At 37.2% G+C, this 26,188-nt stretch overlaps 1 pseudogene; it reads right to left on the bottom strand.

The window, feature by feature from the left end:
- LOC144242579 (large ribosomal subunit protein uL6-like) lies at positions 1 to 25,022 on the bottom strand (annotated as a pseudogene).
- Positions 25,023 to 26,188: the final 1,166 nt, after the last annotated feature.

Below are 26,188 nucleotides of genomic sequence, written 5' to 3'. Positions count from 1 at the left end.
TTACTCATCAGCCTCTTAAACTGTTCCTTTTTCAGAAGCATACATACCCTCCCCAAATTTTCTCATATCCTTGTTTATAACTGTTGTGGCTTGCTCCAGCAAAGCAGCTAAGTTTGAGACAAGTTCAACATGATTTCCTTCAAGAATTAACTCATCCTTCTGGGCTTGAGATATTGAACAAGAAACATCTGGCCTCATCTGAGCCCCTCAAGTGTATTTTTCATCCAAGAAATTTCATTTTTCAACAAAACAGCTACTCTCCTACATAACAATGTTCATGGGGAAGTGAGCATACATGACCTCATCTTGTAATGGAAGCCCAGATTAACGCTGTTGACCATGTTCTGTAGATGACTACAGATCATGTGAACAGTGGCCAGTTCCTTCCTATTTCCCACTGTTTGTCAACTGGGAGTTTTTTTTTTTTAAGTGGGCTCCACACCAAGCATGGAACCCAACATGGGGCTCGAACTCACAACCCTGAGATCAAGATCCTGAGATCAAGACCTAAGCTGAGATCAAGACCTGGAGTCCTAAATAACTGAACTACCCAGGCACTCCTCTTCTTTTTCTTTTCAAGGAGACTAAGTTCTACATTAATGTGATGGAAGTCCCTCCGAAGTTCCTCTGGGGCCCTTCACAGTACCTGTGAGCCCTTCAGAGTGATGCTGACATTTTCTGAAATGACAGTCTGATTGTAGAGACTGGTCTTCACTCTTCATTCTCACAGTAGAAGCGGCAAAAGGCAATAGCATTTTTGATGGTTCTCATACCTTCTTAAATATATGTTTCCATCTGTTTCATTGATTTTCAGCCTAAAGTACATCCTTTAGCATTTCTTTAGCTCGAGTAAGTTGATAAATATCTTCTCAGGTTTTGTTTGTAACACAGTATCTTTGTCTCTTTTTTCTTGAGACAACTGTTTTCTTTTTCCTGAAACAACCCTCAGGCTAGAAGTGGTTTATAGAATTCTATGTTGACAGCTTGGGTTTTTTGGGGGGAAGGTTGTTTTGTTTTTTATTATTTCATTCATCACTGTAAAGATATTGGTTCAATATTCTCTAAAATCCATTTTTCAAGCCATGAATCCTTTGAAATTTTGTTCCATTTATATGTAGTGCCTTTTTCCTCTCACTGCTTTTACATGTTCTCCTTATCTTTGATTTACAGTGCTTTGACTATGGTGGGTCTGGTCATGGTTTTCTTCCTTTCTAACCTGCTTGAGGTTTGCTAAGTCATTGAATAAAAATTCAACTTACAGTAAACTTGAGAAAATTTCAATGATTATTTTTCTAATATTTTTCCAGTCTCATTCATCTTTTATTTTCCTCTCAGACTCCAAATGGGTGTATGTCATTGCACCCAAATATTACTAACACTGTTTAGTTTTCCAGTCATTTATAGGTATCTGTCTTCAGGTTTCCGGTCTTTTGCTGTCTCCCTTCTGCTTTAAATATATCAAACATTTTTGTTCGATCTTTTTAAACTTCAAATATTGCTTTTTTTGTTTCTTTTTATTGATTGATTGAAATTTTCCATTTTTTAGATATTGCAGGATACTTTTTCCGTATGTCACAAAGTATGATTATAACAGTTGCTTTAAAATCCTGCTCTCATAATTCCAAACCCTGGATCTTCTCATAGTCAGTCTCAAATAATTATCTTTAATACCAAATATAAGTCCCATCTCCCTAATTCTTCATATATTATGCAATTTTATTTATTTTTTAATGTTTAATTATTTTTGAGAGTGAGAGACACAGAGTGTGAGTGGGGGAGGGTCAGAGAGAGAGGGAGACACAGAATCAGAAGCAGGCTCCGGGCTCTGAGCTGTTAGCACGGAGTCCAACGTGGGGCTCGAACCCACAAACTATGAGATCATGAATGATCTGAGCTGAAGTTGGCCACTTAACTGACTGAGCCACCCAGGCGCCCCTATTATGCAATTTAAGATTGTACCCTGCACTTTGGGAAAATTATTTTGTGGGAATCTGGATTCTGTTATTTTACCCCAAAGAGATTTTCTATTTTGTTTGGTTTTTAGGAGGTTATTAATTTAATTGTTCTCAGATAGAAGAGTCAGGCTTTTTAGTAGCAGGTCAAAATTTGCTCAGTCATTGGGTCTTCATGTTACCTCTAGGACTCCATCCTTAGCATTTGTGTTTAGAGTTGACTGGATAGATAGGCAGAGTACGTGCATAGAATTTGTGGTCCAATCTCTTACACTCCCCTTTGCTGGTTTCCTTGTTTGTTTTTCACTGAAGTGTTCTCTTGACCTTGTAGCTGCTGTGTGAGGTGTGGGTGAGGCCTGTCCTCAGTTTACAAGTGGTAAGAACAATCAACTCACTAGGGACACACTCTTTGTCCAATGAAGAACTCAAGGTTCTGCCACTTTTGGATCATTCTCCAGTGTCTTCTGGTAGTTATGTCTTTGTTTACTTATTTATTTTTGTACTCTCTCTGGACCTCAGAGATGCTTTCTGTGAATGGGTTGATAAAACCAAAGCTTGGCTTTTATCAGAAGTGAACTCAAGCATGGACACCCAGGATAAAGACAGCATTTTAGTGTAATCAGATCATTCTAACTAGATTTATCCTAAAGCTTTGTCAGATATTTGTTTTCTCCAAGCTTTCATTGACTTTTTAATTTTTTTAATAATTTACACTTTACACTTTTATTTTTACTCCCAGATTTGTTGAGATATAACTGACGTTGGGTAGTATGGACATTTTAACAGTATTAATTCTTTGAACCCATGAACATCATAAATCTTACCATTCATGTAGGTCTCCTTCAATGTCTTTCATAAGTGTTTTATAGTTTTTGGTGTACAGATCTTTCACTTCCTTGGTTAAACTTATTCCTAGGTATTTTATAATTTTCAATGCTATTGTGAGGGAATTGTTTATTTCTTTGTCAGAAATTTTATTGTTAGTGTACAAAAATGCAATGGATTTCTATGTTGATTTTGTATCCTGCAACTTTACAGATTTCATTGATTATTTCCAACAGTTTTTTCTGGACTCTCTAAGGTTTTCTATATGTAAGATCATGTCACCTGCAAACAGACCCAATTTTACCCTTTCTTTTCATTTATTTTTGCCTGATTGCTTCTCACTAGTACTAGGATGAATAGGAATGGTGACAATGAGCTCCCTTATCTTGTTCCTAAATTTAGAAGTAAAGCTTCTGATTGTTCACCACCACCGAGTTTCATCTTAGCTGTGGGCTCATCACATACAGACTTGATTAGTTGATGTACATTCCTTATATAACTAATTTGTTCAGCATTTTTATCATGAAAAAAATTGAAATTTCTCTAATGCTTTTTCTGCATCTACTGAGGTCATCATATGATTTTTATTCATTCTATTAATGGAGTGTATAAATTGACTGACTTTTGCATATCTGACCATCCTTGTTTCCCAAGGATAAATCCAATTGATCATGGTGTGTGATCCTTTTAATATGCTGTTGAATTTAGTTTGCCAGGGTTTTGTGGAGAATTTTTGCATCTGTATGAAGAATATTGGCATATAATTACAGTGTTTTCACCTGACTTTGGTCTAGAGTTATTCTGGTCTAGTAAAAGACCAGAGTCTTTTACTCATGAGTTTGGGAGTGTTCCCTCTCTCTCTCTCTCTCTTTCTCTCTCTCTCTCGGGAGAGCTTGAGAAGGATTGGTGTTAATTATTTAAATCTTTAATGGAATTCACCAGTGAAACCATCTGGTTTCAGACTTTTCCTTATTGGAAGGTTTTTGGAAACCAATTCAATCTTCTCACTTATTATCGGTCTATTCAGATTCGACTTTTCTTCATGAGGGAGGATGTAAATTTTTAGAAATATATCTGCTTCTTCTAGATTGACCAATTTGTTGGTATATCATTGTCCACAGTAGTCTCTCTAATAAGCCTTTGAATTTCTGTGGGATCGATTGGGATTTACATTCATACCTGTTTTTATTTATTTGAGGTTTCTCTTTTTTTAAAATATTTTATTTAGAGAGAGAGAGGATAGAGAGTGACAGAGAGAGAGAGAATCCAAAGCAGGTTCCGTGCTGTCAGCACAGAGCCTGATAAGGGACTCAATCAAACCAATTGCAAGATCATGACCTGAGCTGAGAAGAGTCTGGATGCTTAAGCAACCGTGCCACCCAAGTGCCCCGAGCCCTCTCTATTTTCTTGGTAAGTCAAGCTAAACTTTTGTCAGTTTTGTTTCAAAGAAAGCATTAGAGTTAATATACTAGTATCTTAGCATTGTTAACCTTTTCTATTGTTTCCTATTCTCTTATTTATTTCTATACAAATCTTTATTATTCGCTTCCTTCTACTAAATTTTGGCTTAATTTGTACTTCTGATTTTAGTTCCTTGAGATGTAATGTTAGGCTGTTTACCTGAGATCTTTCTTTTTTATTTTAATGTAGTCATCTATAGCTCTAACCTTACAAAGCTCTTACAACTGCTTTGAATGCATCACCTGTTTTTGTATGTTGCATTCCATTCCATTTGTCTCAAGATATAGTTGTATATCCTTTTTTCCCCCTCTTTTTTGATCAATTGGTGTTTCAGAATTGTGTTAACTTCCAAATACTTGTGAGTTTTCCAGCTTTCTTTCTCTGATGTATTTCTACTGAAATCAGTAGATGACGGAAGCATTGGCTGGTACGACCACAAGCAGGAATGTGGTCCCCCATGATGTGAATACTGCTTTCTCTTCAGTCTCACCCTACTTCTTTGTCTCTCCGTGATTCCCACTCAGTGAGCTCTACAGATTCTTCAGTAATCTCTATGAGGTGAGATCCAAGTCAGCCTCCCGGCAAGCATCCCACAATGATGAGGAAGCTGGTATGTGTCTGGGGTTGTCTTTTCCCACTGGACAGCCCACAGGTCTAAGGGACCGCCGCTAAGAGTGGCAATGTGCCAGTCTTGGGGATGGCAATGTGGCCAGACGATAACCTCTTCTGTTACACTTCTTTCTTAAAATTTTTAAAAATATGTTTAATTATTTTTGAAAGAGAGAGAGAGAGAGCAGAGGAGGGGCAGAGAGAGAGGGAGACATAGAATCTGAAGCAGGTTCCAGGCTCTGAACTGTCAGCACAGAGACAGACATGGGGCTCAAACTTACCAACCGTGAGATGATGACCTGATCCAAAGTTGGATGCGCAGGGCGCCTGGGTGGCTTAGTCGGTTAAGCGTCCGACTTTGGCTTAGGTCATGATCTCGCGGTTCGTGGGTTCGAGCCCCGTGTCGGGCTCTGTGCTGACTGCCAACTCAGAGCCTGGAGCCTGTTTCAGTCTGTGACTCCCTCTCTTTCTGACCCTCCCCTGCTCACGCTCTCTCTCTCTCCCCTAGAAATAAATTTAAAAAAAAATTAAAAAACAAAAACAAAAACAAAGTTGGATGCTCAACTGACTGAGCCACCCAGGTGTCCCTCATTCTATACTGCTAATGCTTTTCTTCTCAGTGTCTTAAGTCCAGAGAAGGCTTCAGCTTCCTCTCCAGGCTCTGATATTTTCATAACGGTGTGTTGTTTATGAATCATTGCTAGTTGTTCTTGTGACAGGGAATCAGGAATGTCCTATGTCACCATCTGACTTGAGGACTGACGTGTGATGCAGTATGGTAGAGGTCCTGGGCACAAATCTGGGTGATGGTCTTCTTGTCCTAGGCAGCCTGCTACTTTGCAGGCTGAAGCTGCCCAGTTTAAAAGGGAGCTGAATTTCCAGATGGAGAAGCTGGTGGCAGCTCCGTTGGCAGAGCCAAAGCTGGGGCCAGAGCCAGAATGTTGCAGCCACCATCAAAGGTTACCATGGTCTCTTATGAACTGTTAGTACAAAAACAATTTTCATTCCATAAAAAAGAAAGAAAGAAAGAAAGAAAGAAAGAAAGAAAGAAAGAAAGAAAGAAAGAAAGAAAGAAAAAGAAAGACAGACAAATGGAGTACCTGGTGGCTCATTCAGTTAAGCGTCCACTCTTGGTTTCCACTCAGGTCATGATCTAATGGTTCCTGAGTTTGAGCCCTTGATCAGACTCTGTGCTGACAGCATGGGGCCTGCTTGGGATTCTCTCTCTCCCTTCCCTTCCCCCATTTGCACACACACACACACACACACACTCTCTCTCTCTCTATATATATATCGCTCTCAGAATAAATAAACATTAAAAAATGAATACCTTTACTGCTAGTTGCAGAGCTTCAATCTGGTTTTAACAGCCTTATATTAATATTTGAAAGTAAGTTATCAACAGCAACGCCTTATAAAATAATATTTCAGCGACTGTAANAAAGAAAAAGAAAGACAGACAAATGGAGTACCTGGTGGCTCATTCAGTTAAGCGTCCACTCTTGGTTTCCACTCAGGTCATGATCTAATGGTTCCTGAGTTTGAGCCCTTGATCAGACTCTGTGCTGACAGCATGGGGCCTGCTTGGGATTCTCTCTCTCTCCCTTCCCTTCCCCCATTTGCACACACACACACACACACACACTCTCTCTCTCTCTCTATCGCTCTCAAAATAAATAAACATTAAAAAATGAATACCTTTACTGCTAGTTGCAGAGCTTCAATCTGGTTTTAACAGCCTTATATTAATATTTGAAAGTAAGTTATCAACAGCAACGCCTTATAAAATAATATTTCAGCGACTGTAAGAGATATCATAATCACAATAGCAAGTAACCTAGGTTCATCTTTACTCAAAAATTGGGGTAAAATAATATTTGGTCAGTAATGAGCTGTGCTCAAGAGAGGATCCATACATAATGAATCCTATAAATTATGCAACTTGGAAGTTACTCTTTCATTTCTGTGAAAGATAATCAAGAACCAGGAACAAAGGCAGCAAAGTTAATGATAAGAGCTGGGATTTATGCTCTTTGTGTTAATTGTCCCAGTCCTTTACTGAAGGAGACACAATAACTTTCAAGGATGGTTGTGTAAGTCTGTTTGAATAGGTCTGAGTCTCCATGCTGAGCGGACCTAAGAACTGTGTGTACATACCATTAGCATATCAAAAATGTTCCAAATTGTTTGGAAGATTTTTTTTATCTTTTATTGCAGGTTTTCTCTGGAACAGGCTAGTAAGGAGTGTATCCTGGGATACAAGAGTTTTATTTCAAGGTTATTGAAGAATCATAGGAGTGCTGTCAAATGGAAAACTGATGAATAATATCCAGAGGGTACTGTTAGCAAGATAACCTCATAGTTTCAAGACACTTGAAAAATGATAAGAAGAAAACATTTTAAATCTACTTTGTTGTTAGTGAGAATAAAAATATATTTTGACAGATGACCAACTGTTTTGTACAAGTTTAATTACGAATTGTATGTTTGCTACCTTCCAGGTCACAAAGAATACCTATCATTTTGATTGATATTGGTATTGGTATTGACATTTTAAACTCATGTTCAAGAGATATTTAGTCTTTAAAACACAGATTTGTTGCCTAAAATAATATAGAATAAAATGCATTTAAGACCCTTTAGGATATTCATGTATTTTTGTTTAATAATAAATATTGAGGTAATTTCCAGGATCTTTTAGCATACAATTTTACAAATGACAATGTAACATTTGGAAATTTCACCTATGTTACCTAGGTATTATTTTTTTGTGTAACTAGGTGATCATAAAGATTCTTTCCAACTCTAAAATTATTTCCTTTTAGATTACAGATCTCCTTTTAGTTGAACATTGTCTATTATTTACTGTTGTTTAGTAAATTAAAACCTCCCAGCTTGATAAAGTAGCCTTAAGATACACTAATGAATAAATATACACAAATAATATAAATGAAAAAGTGAACAAATATGTATTCGCCAACCAACTAAAGAAGGTAAATATTATTTTATCTTTGGAAACCCCTGTGTGGTTCTAAGAAAGTAAGCCTTACATTTAGTGTCTAAAACTTAGCCAGAAAACTGCATGCTTACTCTTTTGATGAATGAGAAAACAGATGTCATGCCTACAACCAAATTTAGAAAATTAGAGAGAGAGAGAAGTACAAGGAAAAAAAAAAAAGGAAACCACAGGAGAGAGCAGGACCAAATTCTGCATATGAACTTTGGCCAAATTTCTGGCAGATTCAGAAACTAGAATGTCACAGACAGATTTCAGGCAGGCGAGATAAGGCTAAAAGACCTGAAGGCATATGTCAGCTACTGTTGAGGACAGGGAAGCAGAATTTGTTTGGTTTCAGTTCAGCCAAGTTCACTTTATAAAGCAAAGGGTTAAGCACCCCTGTAATTTAATAAGAGAAATAGGAGGTAGAATATATCTGAAGAAACAGTGAACCAAATTTCTCTCAGTTTTATGAAAGACATACATTTACAGATTTAAGAAGTTCATCAATGTCAAGCAGGATAAATACAAAGAAAATAGCCCACAGGCAAATCATAATAAACTGTTGACTATCAAGCTCAAAGAAAAATTTCCAAGTAGAGGCTTGAAAAGAACACTTTAAAAGCACATGGGGGCAAGGATATGAATGACTGATGACCTTTCATCAAATTCAGAAGAAACCAGAGATAGTAGAATAACATTTCAATATATCTTTCCAAAATTCGAGGAAAGTGACAACAGACAATATTTTCCAATGAGAGAGAGAAAGAGAAAGAGAATGCTTTGTCAGCAGCACTTACTACAAGAAGTTTCAAGATAGTCATTCTGGCTGAAGGGAATAGTAAGGATATATATGATACAAGCAAACTTGACCTAGTTGACAATAACAAACTATTTCACCTGACAGGATCAGCATATTTATCCTTTCCAAGTACACAAAGTGCACTTATCAAGACAGACCATCTTCTAGGCTTGAAATGTAACTAAACATCTTATCTACCTATGATGATTTCTATAAATTTCTATAAACAAAAGAAATAACAGAAACTTCTAAATACTTGAAAATTAAATGCACACTTCTAATTATCGTATGATTAAATAGTAAGTAATGAGGAAAGAATAAAATTTATTTTACGCCTACCCATCTATGGGTCTGCTGCAGTGTACCCCTCTTAAAGGCAAAACTGACATAAAACACCCAGAATTAAAAAGTGCATCTGAAGGGAATCCACCACCATCACAGTCATTGTCATCACCATCCAGTCTAAAAGGAAAGCTCAGACACCAGGACAATCCTACCATAAGAACAGAATCCAAAATACTACATCAGGAGTCACAATGGCTGACCACTGTATCTTTGATCTATGACTTTCCTTTTTTATTCACAAAACCTTAAAATAACAACAGCCACCAAGTTCAGTTTCAAAGTTTGGTGCTGACTGCTTACTCTGCTTACTACTGACCATTAGATGAGCAAAAAATTGGGTTGGGTTGTTCTCTGGCCATTTATTTTTATAACTATTTCTTGGAATAATCTGGGTCCTTATGGATCTTTCACTCTATCTAGCCATAGTTGTCAGTTCACAAATGGTCTTTAAGGATGAGAGGAAGAAAAAGGAAAGGGGAAAAAAATAAAAAGGGGGAAAGAAGAAATTAAATATGCTCTTATTTCTATAAATTATAAAAAGGAAACTTCACAAAATAAGTCTAATTAAGATTTAAATTATGTCCTCTGAAATGTATGTTTTAAATTAATAAAGAAGATTTAATTGGAACTGAATTTGAGCTGGAAGTGTTGAATGAAAGGCTGTTCACATTTTTTAAGCTTTTAATATCTATTGCCATTTATTATTCATGAAAATTCTGTGAACAGCAACAATATGTAAAAGCACTTATTTTATTTTAAAAAATAAAGTAATCTATTTTTAAAATAGATACTTTATTGTCTGGGGGGCAGAACAACTGATTATAAGTTGTTTTCATAATTTTTGAGATCAAACAGTTATTCGGTTGCTTAATGGCTATTTTAACTCAGCTTCTAAGTTTTGCATTTAATTCTCTAAGAATATTTTTTTCAGAATGCTTTGCTATGTTTTTCTTAAGTTCTCAATCAGTTTATTTTGAGATTTTTAGAACAACTATTCTAATAAGAGCACAGATAAGCATAAGGAAAAATAAAAACACTCATCTGAAATTTCAATACTACTGCTAACATTTGACTCATAATAATCTAGAAGTGTGTGTGTATAAAATATGACTGTATAAGTAGATAATTCATGTGCAGATGGATATAAACATCAAATTGAATAATTTGAAATTACTGACCCTTGATCTCTGTTGACTTACTAAAATAACCATTTGACATAGTTTAGCTTAATAGGTAGGTATAAATGTATCCAATTTTAAATTAAGATTGTTTTAAGCTGTTTTGCAATTAATTAATATAAAATGATCACAAAGACTTTTCTAATAAGCTACTATACATCTCCATTGATTTTTCTGGCCTTTTTAGGAAGTTTCCATATCTTTTTTTTTTTTTAACGTTTATTCATTTCTGAGAGAGAGAGAACACATGTGGGGAAGGGGCAGAGAGAGAGAGAGTGGGAGACACAAAACCTGAAGCAGGCTCTGAGCTGTCAGCACAGAGCCCAACACGGGGCTCAAACTCACAAACTATGAGATTGTGACCTGAGCCGAAGTCAGAAGCTTAACCAACTGAACCACCCAGGTGCCCCCAAATTTCCATGTCTTTAAGTGATAAAGGAATGCTTGAAATAGATATCCTTATATATGCATCTTTTATATTTGTTTCTTTTTTGTTTTCTGATGGAATAAGAGACTTGAAATGAGAATTCTCATCCTAAAGGAACAGTGTGGTGGCAGAAGAAAGGACCTTTAAAATATTTGGTGAACAGCCAACTTGCTTATACTAAAGAATATATACTTATATTACCAAACCAGTAGCCAATAATGTACTTTTTTGCTATATCCACCAAAATTGATGTTCCTTTTGGTGGTTTGTAAACTATTATGATATTGATTCTTCTTAATTTGAATTTATATAATTAATAATGGCATTGATGGTTTTAATATTTTTTGGTCAGTTGTAGTTTTTGACTTTCCAAAGGTCAAATAAATAAATAAAGTTTATTTATTCAGGCGGAAGATACATTCCATTCCCACACTGAGTAAATCAAGAAATAAACAAAAGAAATAGTTTTAACCTAACCATAGTGTTAGTGCCTCTTGGCTTGAGTCAAGGAAACTTCTTGTGGGCTGAGAAAAGTAAGTCCCTCACCTTTGGTTTGGGACACCAAGCAAGTCACTATGATGACTGCTGGGTTTTTACTGAAGGACCCAGGACATTTGTGAAAGTGAAGTGCCCCATACCAACCCTTCTTGTTCCCAACCTGAAAGGAGAGAGACCTTGAAATTTGGCTCACGGTGACCCCCAAAACTACTGTGCGTACAGAAAAGGACAAGAAAATACCTGAAATAAGATAACCTTGAGAGGAGATTTTAGGCTGATAATCCAGGCTCAACCGAAGTGTCCAGTATTTTTTTTTTTTAGGGATTGGGGAGGGATGGATGGGTGGTTTCTGCATAATATGTACCTAACAAGGCAGCTTTTCCAGACTCAATAACAATGGTCCAGTACGTTGTGCTTTTAGAAATAAAATTGAGAGAGAGAGAGAGATTGAGAGACAAGGCTAAAATACACTGTCCCTTTGTGCTTGGGCCAGTACTATGAACCTCACAGAAACAGTATAAGCATGTGATTCCAGCCCCTGTAAACAAGTATCATTTGTTGAGCTGGGCAGGATCAGTCATCTGTAACGACACTTTATACCAGTGAGAAGCGGGGAGAGTTTTGGCCACACGGGATCATAGCTCTTTCTTTATTTTATGTTCGGAAAGTCCTGAAACCTTTTGATTAAATCTCAAGGAACTTTAAGACTTTTTTTTCCTGTAATTCTTTTTCCCCCTGCATTTCTTTTCTTCCCCATTTATTTAGTAGTGGGAGGACAGGCCTTAAGGAGAAATAACTTGAAGTTTAAGATATGAATTGTAAAGTAAAAGGAAAGTAAGAGTATTTGTACTTGGAATTGGTAACACAGATTATCTGCTTTATGCGTGTTTGATCACAGCTAACCTCTCTGTCCTTTCAAGTTGCAATACTCCTCTTTTGCCTACAGATATTTTTCGACATTAAAGAATTTAAATCTTTACTCGGTTATAGTGAATTCATGTTTCTAATTTGGCGCTCTTTTGTAATGCTCTTACTGTTGGAGGTTTGTTTTTTGACATAGAGAAGATTTAAAAATACTCATGCAAATCTCTCAGTCTCTTCTTATCTGGTTTCTGCCTTTGGCGTCATGATTAGTTAGTCCTGCCCTCTTCACACACATGTTATGTGAACGATTGTTTTCTCTTTGTCATCTGAAATATCTGTATTTCCACTTTTGTCATTAGTGTGTCTGCAACATCCTTCAGGGTACTGGGAAAAAAGATTTGTTCCTGTTCTTCACAGCATCCCTCATCCTCCAATTATTGAACTGGACACGCTGACAGTAATGACTTTAGAAAGCCATTGTGAATGATAAACTTGAAATATACCCAAAGAAATTGGCAATCAGGTCAATAGTTGGAATTAACATTACTGGGTCTACATTTACCTTTATTAATTGAAAATTGAATTTGAGTTTTGATCCCAGGTCAGATCACTTTACCTTTATAAACCAGAAAGTAAAAGTACAGTTAAATGTTAATAGCAGCTGTTTTTCAGATAAGTATTTGTGGCTGTTCTTCAATTTCTTTCTGTTTTAAAACGTTCTTTAAAGAATGCATTTTTTTTAAATCAAAACTCCCCTCTTTCTGACAATACCTTATTAAGAATAAGGAATATCACTCTTAAAAAGTGCTGGAAATGAGGGAAAGGGTAAGATAAACATTTTTCATAAATTTTGGAAAGACAGAACCAGGCAGAAAAACTCTGATACTGTTAGGGTGAGACAGAGAATCAGGTGCACAGAAGTGGGGTGTCCGTGGAAGCTATTGCTCAGGGCAGAGATCCTGAAGGATCAGGGAAAAAGGAGAGGAGTCAGATGAAAAGGAGAAAGGAAACTGAGATACAGTTGATCCTTGGTATTTGCAGATTCTATCTTTGCAAACTCACCTCTCTCTAAAACTTACTTGTTACCCTCCCCCCAGTCAACGATCATGAAGCATGTCATTTGCGGATATGCAGAGTGGCAAACAAATCTGAGTCGCCCGCCTCATGTGTGCCCAGCGGAGGTTCAACATGGTGGTGGTGTTGGGGGGGGGGGTGTCTTCTTTGTTGTTTCAGCTTTCTTACTGTAAACAAGTATGCTCTTCAGGGTTGGTTTCATGCCATAGTTTTCACACATGTGGGGCTCTGGGTTGGTGATATTTAAAATCGGAAGCACAGTGAAAGAAGTGCCATCTCATGTTTCCAGACACAAGAAGGCTGTGAAGTACCTCGCAGAGAAAACGAGTTCACATAAACTTTGTAATGGAGCTGTTGGCCGTGAGTTCAATGCTGATAATGAATTACTGATATGTATTAAGTAAGGTGTCTTCAAACAGAAATATATATAAAACAAGGTTATGGATTGATTGGTTAGTAGAAATATGGGGATCGGAGTACCAAAGGAACACAAATAACCCTGAATTTTCCCGGAGGAGCAACTAGGAAGTATTCACTAATTCAGTGTTTGTATTAAATTTAGAAAATATATAAAACAAACAAGAAGCAACTGTAATTGTAATTGTAATTATGTGCTGAATACAGCAGATCTCAATCTGAGCTACCCAATGGAATCCCCTGGAGGGAGAATATTTTATAAACAGAGATATCTCAAACCACTCCAGGCCAAGGGAAAGAGAATCTGGGGAGGTGAAAGCCTCTGTACAGATCTGTTTCCCTAAATTTTCTCAAGTAATTTCAGAATTTTTTAAATTTTCTACCAAATTATAGCTCATAAAAGTGGAAAGTGTTGGATGGAAGGCTCCCTCTTGGAAAGGCCTTTCAGGATGAAGTGATCAGCTGTGATATTTCTCTTCTCGTTTCTGAAATCAGCTCTCATAACATTCTTGGCTCATGACACCATCTTGGAAATGGCAAGCATCCGCTAAGGATGGTGAAGTCGCATGCGACCAGTGGAAGAAACTGTGTCCCTTATTACCTCAGGGCTGTATTCATCAGCTATTGGATTCTCTATGGACTGCTCTTCCACAGGAGAAAAAGAAAGATGATCATGGTGAGCCCATTTTCTGTTATCTACAGCCAGACTCGCCCCAGCCTTCCCCCTCATAGCCTCCTTACCATCACCGGCCTTGAGACCAGTATCATCGATCTCATGATGTCAGCCTCATTATACCCATTATGAACTGCTACTCACCACCTGAATTCTAAGTCTATGACATCACTCCTCTTTGGCTATACTCCAAAACCAAGTGACACTGTTCAAAACTGTTTCCAACCCTTCTCCAGCTCCTAAAATCTTTGCACTGTGCCCTCAGGAATTCAGCCAGTAAAATCCTCCACATCCTCCACATCTCCACCACACATGCCTTTTCCTCTCTTGTCCCTGCTATAACTCAGCTAACCCCCCGGAGCATGTTTCTTCTTGTGAACTTGATTCAAGTGCTGCCTATGCTTTCTTCTGCTCTCCTCCTGCTGGAAGGTGCCCCAGACTTTATTATAAGCAGTAATTTCAATGCCTCAAGAATCTCAGTTCCAAGGATCTCTCTTAAAAGCATTGCTTCCGACCTTACCAGTGAACGTGTCCCTGACCAAAGTCTTGGGTGGCACCAGAACCAAGGTCCTTTATAACTATGTGTCCTAAGCCTCATGTCCTCATAAGCCTTTCTCCCTACAGTCCATCCCCTGCATACAACCTCACCTCACATTCTTTTATACTGTCACCTCATTGTGCAATGGCCACATTCTGGTCAATCCAGTGTTCTAGTTTTTTCCATACTTACATGGGTGCAGCTGAACAAGACTGGGAGAAACTATATGTCTAAATGCAGAGTCACTGCCATCAAGGAGGTTCCAAGGGCTACGGGCAACAGTGCAACACGTCCCCCCACCCTCCTTACCTAGATGACTATTCTACAGCCTCTTCTCACGCCTCTAACCTCAATACCTCTTCCCCACATTCATTCTCAGCTATCGATCTTGATACCTATTGCACAAAGAAAACAGAAGAAGGGGGCGCCTGGGTGGCTCAGTCGGTTGAGCGTCCGACTTCAGCTCAGGTCATGATCTCACGGTTCNCCCTCCTTACCTAGATGACTATTCTACAGCCTCTTCTCACGCCTCTAACCTCAATACCTCTTCCCCACATTCATTCTCAGCTATCGATCTTGATACCTATTTCACAAAGAAAACAGAAGAAGGGGGCNATGTGTGTCTCAGAAATAAATAAAACATTAAAAAAATAAAAAAGAGAAAACAGAAGAAGCTAGAGATAACTGAAATAATGGATCCAAAGTGCTGTTAACCCAGGAGTGCACATACAACAAACTTAGAAGAGTTAGTGTCAAAAAAAGAAAAATTTTAGGCCAACAGGAATTGAGAAAATAGTGAGATAAACTTAAAATAGAAAAAACAATAGACATAGATGAAAAACTTTGACAGCTTGATGGAATAGAAAGGAAGAAAAAAGCAAATACATGGCAAAATATAAATAAATGTTGGGTATAGAAAATAGTAATATTTACTTTTCATTTTTTTGTAAGCCTCAAAATAATACAAATAAGATGCATTGTTTCTAAACCAGTAAAAGGGAGGGAAGGAAAATTATTACAAAATAATTTAAGAAAGAAGAAAATTAAGGGGCATCTGGGTGGCTCAGTCAGTTAAGCATTGGGGTCCTAATTTTGGCTCAGGTCATGATCTCATGGGTGGTGAGACTGAGCCCCACTTTGAGCTCTGCACTGACAGTGTGGACCCTGCTTGGGATTCTCTCTCTCTCTCTCTCTCTGCCCCTTCCCTACTCTCTCTCTCAAAATAAATAAATAAATAAACATTAAAAAATAAAGAAGAAAATTAAAAAGGAACATAGTAAATAGAGGCATAAACAGAAAGTAATACTAATTTTTACAAATAAATCCAAGCATATGAAAAACGGTAGTGAATACAAAAGAGTAAACACCTAAGACAATAAAGATAATGATTTTTAGAATAGGAATAAAAATCCAATTATACCCTGTTTACAAGATGTATTTTAAAAACATGAGGCCAAAAATGTTTTAAAATATCAAAATGAAAATTACATGATAGACTAATACTTAAAGAGGAACTGTGTTATCTACTATCATCCAAAAACAAAACAAAACAAAAACAAACCCTGTTTAAGCCTAAAGCAATGCTAGAAAAAAGACAGTCACTCCATGAAGGCTCTATTCATAAAGTTTATAATACTATGTATAACATGCATATGCCTTTAATGACATAAAGCTTTTATAGTAATTGAAAGATTAGGAAAAACTCCTATGGATACACGTTTTGAATACAGAAAGTATCGAGTTAGAGCCAGCAGGCTTTCAGAACATCACGCCCAACAAGTGAAGGATATCTACTGTTTATACAACATGTAGAGCATTTATAAAAATGTACCAGACGCCAGTCCATATCCATCCAGAGAGCCTGACATTTGGTAGAATGGGTGCCACACAGTTCATAGCTTTAGTTTATGACTGCAACATATAGAAGATAAAAACTGACAGCTACATATAACTGAGAGAAACCCATAAATACAAGGATACTCATGGTAATATCAGAGATCACACAGGAATTCAGAAAATACTTAGAAGGGAAAACTACATATTAAAATGTGTGGATACAACCAATATGACTTTACAGATAAATTGGTGGCCTTACATGAACATAATCAAAAGAATAAATATTTTTGGGGGGAGAGGGAAGGAGGCAAACCATGAGAGACTCTTGAATGTTGAGAACAAACTGAGGGCAGATGGGGGTGGGGGAGGGGGAAAGGGGGTGATGGGCATGGAGGAGGGCACTTGTGGGGATGAGCACTGGGTGTTATATGGAAACCAACTTGACAATAAGCTATTTTAAAAAAAGAATAAATATTTTAAAATGAGAGTAAAAAACAAAACAACAAAAGCTCCTGACATCCAGAAGTTGTCCTGTTGCCATCAGTGAGGTGTGGTGTCCTCCTGTCGATCATAAGTCATTTCAAAGAACAAAGCAATGCTGTGACTAGGATGGATCAAGATAAAAACAAGATGACTCCAAAACTCTGTCTGCACAAACACACAACACACACACACACACACACACACACACACACACAAACCATGAATATTTTCCAGCTACAGAATCCTACACACATTCCCTCTCTTCCATCTTATGGGGTGATGGCCACTCCTTTATCAATTACAGATTTAGCCTCTCTTGAACTTTCCTTCCTTCTAGGTAAGATTTCTTCAGACACCCAATCATAGAATTATACCCCCTCCTTCCTGACAGCAGCTAATTTAGAGCAAAGTCATACTATTTCCACCATTTTACTGTAATAAATAAGAAATCCTGTTTGTTCCTGATGGATTTTAGGTGGTGGACATTGTCAAAAAAATAATGGGCCAGATGATTAAAGTTATAAAACACAATTAAAACAGCAAATTAGAGAAAATAAATAAAATAGGATGAAGGATGTATGTAAGATCAAGAGCCAAAGTTACACAATATCAAATAAACATAAAATAGTAAGAAGAACAATAACAGCCAAAAGTTAGTCTTTGAAAAGACTTATATAAAAGGAAAACCCTGATCAAGAAACAAAAAGAAATGAGGCACACATATTAGGGATGGAAAAAATCTGTGTGAGGGATGGATAATTAGAGAGAGGCAGTGGAATGCATTTCAAACAATTTTAGGTCAATGCATGTGGAGTTTAAAAGAAAACGACAAATTGTTTTGTCCAAAATAGGCTTTAAAATAAACATATGACCTAAATAAAATAAGCCAATAACATCAAATACAACTGTATACATAGCTAAAATGTTTCTAGAAAGAAAACACAATGACCAGTTGGTTTTACAAATGGGTTCTAACAAACAGTCTCTGTATTAGATCATTTCAATTGTATGCAAACTCTTCTAGTGAATATAAAAAGAACATCCTCCATTTATTTCCTGTGACAAGTAATTTGACTTCAAAATTAGACACATACAGTACAAGGAAATCACAATTACAAGTGTTGATGTCAACATCTTAAAGTCAATATTAACAAACTCAATCCAGCAACATGCAGAAATAAAATGAATCATTCCTAGGCTGGTTTTATCATAGCAAATCAAGTGTGGTTTAATCTCAAAAGAAAAAGTATGTTCACATATTGTACTATATTAACAGATAAAGGCAAAGAAACATGGCGATCACAATAAACGGTGAGAAAGCATTGAATAAATCTCATCATGCATTGATGATAAAAAGTCGTTTCTCAAACTAGGCACAGAAGGGAACACCACATACTGACAAGGTGAAGCTATGGTACACACACAGCGTCCGTTTGTTCAGTGGTGAAATGCAAAAGCACTTCATTCACATTAGAACAGTGCGAGAATGCTCACTACTACTAAATCCATTCAGTATTTTATAGGAGGCCCTACCACCTGCAGTAAGGACATTAAAAAGTTATAAGATTAAAAGGAAGCGAGTATAATTCTAATTAATTACACATTATATAACTTCCTATCTAAGTGTTTTGAAAGAATTAACCGGTAAATTATTAAATTACTAAGAGGATTTAATAAGGTCCCTGATACCATAGAAATACACAGAAATCAACTGCATTTTCTATATACTAGTATCAGTTGGAATTTATAATTAAAAAATAAATATCATCCATTCTAATAGCAATATATAAAGTGCTCAGACTTAAATCTGTCAAAAGATTACCAAATGTATTATATAAAGGAGAAATATCATTGTTTCTGGAGAGGGATTAATTAATAATTAACATAATGAGGTGAATTCTCCAATATTGGCATAATACACTTACATTTAACATGTTTTGTTCTTTCTTTGCTTGCTTTGAGGAACAATGCAAATTAATTCTAAAATGCACATGGAGGGGAAAGAGAATAAAAAGACGTGTCTTGCCAGCTTTCAAGGCGAACAAAAAGACAACAGTAATTAATACAGTGTGGAATTATCATTGGCGTAATCAAATTTGCCAGCAGAATAAAGAAGAGAGCTCAGATACAGACTCACACCAAACACAAGGACCTGATATGTGGTAGAGATGGCATCGGAAGTTGGTGGGAAAGAAAAAGTTATTCAGTCTTTTCAGTCTGGGGCAGCAGATTATTCATACAGAAAAAAAAAATTCTCAGAATAAGACAAAAGTCTGTCACAAATGGAGTCTAAAATGGCCCCCAATTATCACAACTCCTGGTACCCAAGCTCTGTGCAATCCCTTTCCTTGGGCTGTGGGTGGGACCTGCCACTTGCTTCTAACCAAAACTGATTAGGTGTCTCTTCTATGATTAAGCTACATTGTTAGCACTTTTCCTATTGATTCTCATCCTGTCCTTCCTGAAGTGAATTGACACACGGATAGCTCCATCTGACACATGACTGAGGATGGTCACAGCCAACAGGTGGAAAAGAACTGAGTCGTTAGTCCAACAACACACAAGGAGCTGACTCCTGTCTGGAACCACACGAGCTCAGGTGAGTCTCAGATGGGACCCCAGTCCTACACAGCCACTGGATGGCCGCTTTGTGAAAAGCCCCGGTGCCCGGATTCCTGACCCACAGAAACTGTGAGATAAAAATGTGTTGTTTTAAGCCGTTACATTTGTGATAGTACTGTTTTACAGCAATAGAGGGAGATGAAAAAAATTTTAAGTGCTCAAAATAAAATAGAGAACATTTTCTGTGCTAAGACCTTGGAGAAGATTGTTTAACATGATGCAGAGAAAATATAAATAGCAAAGAATAAACACTGACATTATTTACTTGCATTCAAATGAAGAACACCTCTGTATCAAAATACATCATGAGAGTCATAGTCCAAAGATCACGAAAATATAAACAGAAAAGTTATTCATAACATATACAACCAAAAGAGGTTTAGTATTATTAATATATGGTAAACTTCAATGAATCAATAGGAAAACAGAATTAACTCAGTAGACAAATGGATGAAAGATAGGAACATGGATTTCATTTCACAAAAGAAGAAACACAAATGGAAATAGTAAAGAGTACTGTATGTGTGTCTGTGTGTGTGTGTGCGTGCACACGTGCTTACACGCGCACATACACACCAGGGTGTATATGCTGTATGTCATTAATACTCAAAAGACTGCAGATAAGAAACAAAAATGTGACACCATTCACTCCCATCTTTGTCTTTCCACAACCAGGAAAAAAAACAAAAAACAAATGTAACTACCTTACCCCAGCAGAGAGGGAAATATTTAAAAAGTCAGAAAACATCATGTACAGGAGAAAATCTGGACAACAGAACCTTTCCTATAATGGCTAGAGTGTCAATTTGTACAATCTAGAAACATAGTACCTTGGCATCGTCTTGATGTTGAGGATGTGCTTTCAGTCTTAAACACACACACACACACACACACACACACACACACCAGAAAGAAGGTTGGAATGGGGGTTAATTGAAAGATTCTGGGTACCAATGAAACACAATAACAAAATTCTTACATAGGTACACTATGGAACATATACAATTTTTACAGGCAATGTTTGAATTTCCAAAAATTAGATAGATTTCCCAAATCCAGGAAGCTAAAAGATAAAGCATGGCATGTTCAGATAATGGTATATTCATCTAATGGGACACTACCATGTTGAACATAAGTGATCCTCACCTAGAACCATCAATATGCATTAGATGAACAAACGTTTGAGTAAAGGAAAGCAAGTTGTGCAAAAATATATGCAGTATGTTATTGGTTAGATAATGTTTGAAACCATGAAAAAATATACATTATGTTGACAAAGATAAGCACATATGTGGAGCTGTAAGGAAAAGCAAGGAAATAGTAAACACAAACCAAGGACAGATGCTTCCTCAGGGAACACTGTTGGGACCAGTAGTATATAATAGTGGAAAGTCAGATGGAAGGCTTAATTAACTACTAGTATTAATTGTGGGTGATGGATACATTCGTGCTCATTTTATTTTCTTTTTTTTAAGTTTATTTATTTTGAGAGAGAGAGAGAGAAAGAGAAAGAGACCATGCATGTGCACAAGCGAGGGAGGGACAGAGAGAGAGGGAGAGAGAGAGTCCCAAGCAGGTTCCACATTGTCAGTGCAGAGCCGACACAGGACTCGATCTCATGAACAAGGAGATCATGATCTGAGCTGAAATCAAGAGTTGGATGCTTAGCCACCTGAGCTACCCATGCACCCCTTACTAATTTTCTTCTGTATTAAATATGCTTTGTAGTGTATGTGAATATAGAATTCCTCCCTCTTAAGTTCCAGCTCTGGCTACAGAAACTTATCAATATCATGGAGGGCAGCTTCTGACTTCCAGATAGGGTCATCACAACTTTTCAGTCCCAACATATTATTGTAAACTATTTTGCATATCTATAATACCTACAGTTTGAGAAGTGGGAGAAGTGGAGCTATCATACACAAGAATCAACACAATAGTGTTTTCTAATTTGCATAGAGGGAACCATGGTAAGAGAGTAGACAGCAATATCCAAGGAAAACTGATAGGAAAATCAGGGTTCCTGTCCATCAGTGGTATGAACCCCACTATCATAGATCATCTGCGACACTTGGGCCCAATGCAGTCATTTTGCGCTCATTGCTGGGGAAGGTTGAGTTTCTGGCTGGAGGCTGTGGAATTCGTTCCTGGGTCATAATATACAGCCATAGAAAAAAAGCAAGCATCCAAATCTACAGAGCATCAACTAGAAGGTAAATACTGTACAATTTTACCGCAACTCACAGAATAGGTGCGAATGCCATGTGATTTCACAGAAAAAGAAATACTCTATACAGATCAGATCTTTATATGCTGATGTCATCTTTGTTATGTATGGTGTTATGGTGAATAATCATATATGTAATTTGGATATGCTACCTCCTATTGGTTTTTACTTCTCCCACCAGACCTAATGGGGGAAATGCAGTGTTCACAAAGAGTCTTGAACACCTCAGTTTTCATGCTCATTTCATAATAAATAAAACAGAAAAACTACAATGGTTATAACATAGAGGCTTCCTATTAATGTATCTATTGAATGAAGGTGTGAACATAACAGTACGCTCAGTGTTATACAAATGGCACTTGTAATATGGAATACAATTTCAAGTAATAGCGTCATACTTAAATTCAAAATGGCCTCTATCTCAATGAAACTCAGAAGTAAATACGATATGTTTTGGAAAAAAAAAAAGCGCAAAACACGGCTCTGGAAATGACAAAGGCGTGGAAGCTAAAGTAAGTGAAAACTGTAAAGAATTTTTTCTTCAGCTTAAGAAGAGCACTACTTGCAATGAATGCATTAATTGTATAGTTGTGACTCTGCATGCTTGTGCAACTCAATTGATATATTAACTATTACATTAAAATAGATGATATGTTAAATACTAAACCAAAATATAAAAGACCAGAGAACTGTAGGTGATCACAAAGAGGAAACCAGGATTATTCTATTAGTTTTTTACATGTGATTTTATTTACTCCATGCATTGACTCGGGGAGGTTTACAGAGAGGGAAATGGAGATTTAGAATGACGAAAGTTGCCCAAGCTCTCACAGCTGTTCAGTATTTACTCACCTAGGGCTTTGTATTCTGTTTTGGTTTAATTTCAAAGCTCATACAATACATAAAAGTGTTATAGAAATGTAACATTGTAACAGAAATGTCGCCCTTCAAATTAAACCAGGAAATGGGGGGAAGGTACAAACAAGGCCTGGGAACGTGCCTCCAGGGGCCGTCTGTTCATTTTTCGAAGACTTCCTGCCTCTTCTAGTAGGGAACTTTCCAGGTTGTGTGTCTGCATACAGGCATGTACCTTTCTATTTGTGTGTTCAACAGTGGGCTATCTTTGACAGTTTTCTAATTAGTATTGGGTAGAAGATGAAGTAATAACTGAATGTATGTACAGTTCAGTTTATTTTGGTAAATCTGGAGGAATAACCACAAGTTTGTTGTGCTCATAAGCCCCCTGTAAGCTTACTGTGCACTGTTAGCATTGAATTAGCCACAGGGCTCAAGTTAATGTCTTAAAATGAGGAAAAAGACCATCTATTTTGTGTAGGGCTGACTTTTGTCAATTGCATTCCTTATATGCATCTATCTTTTTATGAGTATCTTATGAAAGCAATTTCATCACTTCTTGGTTGTATTATTGTATGTTCTTCTACACACAAATATCCCCCCCAAAGTTTTGTGAAATATACATGAAGGCATCAAATTAAAAAGCCTTAATATAGTTAAAATAGCCATATTTCAAAATCTCATGTACTTTAAACAAATCTACAACAAAATTAATCTTTTGGAACAATGCGAAGGAATAAATGAATACGTAATCACAGCAATAAATAAATACTAGAAAAACTGGGCAATAGTCTTTCACTGCAGTACAATAAGGACTTAGAGCATATTTGCATCGTGCAATAAATATGGTAAGAAGTGTGTTATGCATTGTTCATAGATGCCCCATTTTATGCAGGGATTAGAGTGTTTATATTGCTCATGTTCTAAATGAGACAAGTGACAGTGATTGGGAGCTAAACTGGTTTCAAAAAAAATGAAGAGTATCACAGATGTCACATGTGTGTTGAAGTCTGCTTCCTTAAACCATTAAGAACAACTTATATACCCCAAGTTTGGAAATAGAGAGGAAGACAATATATGGGAGGGAGAACATCACATATCTCAGACATTTGAAAACCCAAAACACGTAGGTAAATTTCAACATCAGTGGTAATACACTTCCAAGAAAAATTACATTTGATCTTAAGAAAGTGCAATACAAAAATAGTTTAAAGAAATAAAACAGAAAGAGCCACTGCAATGCACTACACAAAAGATTTGCTCAAATTACAATTTACATCTTTTCTCAAGTTTTAACAGCAATAAGATTTCAAAGAAATTTTTAAATAGTTCGTGGAATAATTAACGAATTGTTATAGGAGTTTCTCCTTGTGTGCCTAACTTTCTGTGTTCCAACTTCCTCCCGCCCCTCCCTTCCTCCCTCCCTCTCTTCCTATCTTCCTTCCTTCCTTCCCTCCCTTCCTGCTGGTATTGTTTACATGGTGGAGAAAAGACCAGATTTTTTTTTTCCAAAAATGAATTCTCCTTGAATATATTTGATTGCTAGTCACAGATTTAACAAGAGTAGTCACTTCTACTTGGTGCGGGCTCCTCTGAACTAGAAACACTGTGAAATGCAAAATAAGAATGTATGTTTTTTTCTAGTCCCCACTAGACTGCCAACTCCATTGGTTTTGTACACTACCACATCCCCAGTGCTGATAGCTGGTGCTAGCAACGTGGGTCTGGAAGTACCAGAGAGGGAGGGGAAGAGATGCTACTCGTCAGCTGGACTCTGGGTGAAATACACAGGGTTATCTTTCTTCCTGTCATTACTAGCAATGATCTGCATGTGTGTGCGCCAAGTGCTCGCGCACACACACACACACACACACATACACACAACCAGTCACATTCTTTCCTCTTCAGAGTCTCTCTTGATATTCACCTACAGACCAAACCTCTTTGTTGTAAATGTGCTGGGGAAGGTGAGCACATGAGAACAGGGAAAGAACAAGTGTTGGTTTTGTTCTATTTGCACTACTTTTTTGGAAAAGCTACCCATTGATGGGATTTGTGACACCTAGAGCCAAAACTTAGGTAAGAAAAAATTGATGGTGATCTCTATGCAAGTTTACCAATCATAACTTCCTCTAGCTCAATAAACGACTCCCTTTCCTCACATCCACCACTTCAGAAATAAACAAACCACATCTACGACACAACAGACAACAGTTTTTGGACCTTTCCTCTGGTGGTGATCCCTACCTGGCATGCCCCTCTTCGCCTTTTCTTCTTGATGAATTCCTACGGCTTTGAAGTCTGGAAAGACTGTCAATTCCTCAGAGGGCAGGGTCATAGTCAACTGAGTTTTGTGTCCTTACCTCACACTAGTCACTATCTCAATAGTAACTACCCCAAATATATGGCAGAAAAATGAACTGATGAATTGTAAACCCACTAAAAATTCCTTTACAATAATGTATTTCCAACAGAGATAATAGGGGTTTCTAAATTTATCTGTAAAATACGTACCATATACAATTGTGAGGATTTTAACGAGATAGGCGAAAATCTTATGGTCCGTGTGTAGCACACTGGAGACCAATTCACCATAGAGCCTTCCTTTCTGTGCCAATTCTGTGCACCACAGACTTAGGAACGTCTCAAGCCACCTTCTTGTTAGTGATGCCATGCAGCATGGAGATCTTCGCCATGACAGCCGGTGTAGATGTAGAGCACAGATGCACAGCACAGAGATACTCTTGCCATCCAGTAAGTGGGATGACGTATGCAGAAGAGTGAAATGAGTCCAAGTCAGAGACCGGACTGGGATTCAGTTAGGGGAGAGGGTCGGCAAGCGCATCACTGAAGGGTGCAAGCTTCGCAGCTGAAATAATGAGGCCACCTGTCCACGTTCAATGTGTCTCCCATTTCCCAGCCCCTGCCTTCTCGGCTCCCATAAAATCCTCACAGTTGCCCAAAGATCTCAAGAGAGCTATTGCAAAATTATCCCACCATAGCCAAATTGCTTTTATCTTTTTTAAATTTATTAATAGCAGAGTCCTGTTATACATATTGTTTCAATAAAGTTGTTTATGATCCTTAGTCTATCTTTTCTTCACCGAATAACTGGGTGAGTGTGAACAACCAACAAAACAAAACAAACAAAAGGTCTGGAAGCCTTAGCTGAACGTGTCTTTGGAAACAGAATTAAACATGTGTATGTTGCTTGGACTAAAAATAACATAAACTCTTATAAATTATAGCGCAAGCATCTACAAGTTAATTAGCAAATGTTAGAATCTACTGTGTGAAGTTCCTATCATCCTTTGTGCAAAAATCAGTCATTTAGTTCTTAAAATATTTGGATTTTTCAGCTAACAGGAAGGGAAATCAAGATACTAGTGAAGTTATGGGAAAAAATCGCCATACCAGTCATTTTTAGATATATTAGACAGATGTTAGTCAACATTTACATAAGCAGTAAGTAGCCCACATGTGAAATTCCTTGATATATACTAT

Source organism: Crocuta crocuta, unplaced genomic scaffold, assembly GCF_008692635.1.
Source record: "Crocuta crocuta isolate KB4526 unplaced genomic scaffold, BGI_CrCroc_1.0 scaffold36, whole genome shotgun sequence".
Taxonomy (NCBI): domain Eukaryota; kingdom Metazoa; phylum Chordata; class Mammalia; order Carnivora; family Hyaenidae; genus Crocuta; species Crocuta crocuta.
This window is presented reverse-complemented; position numbering and strand designations above follow the sequence as displayed.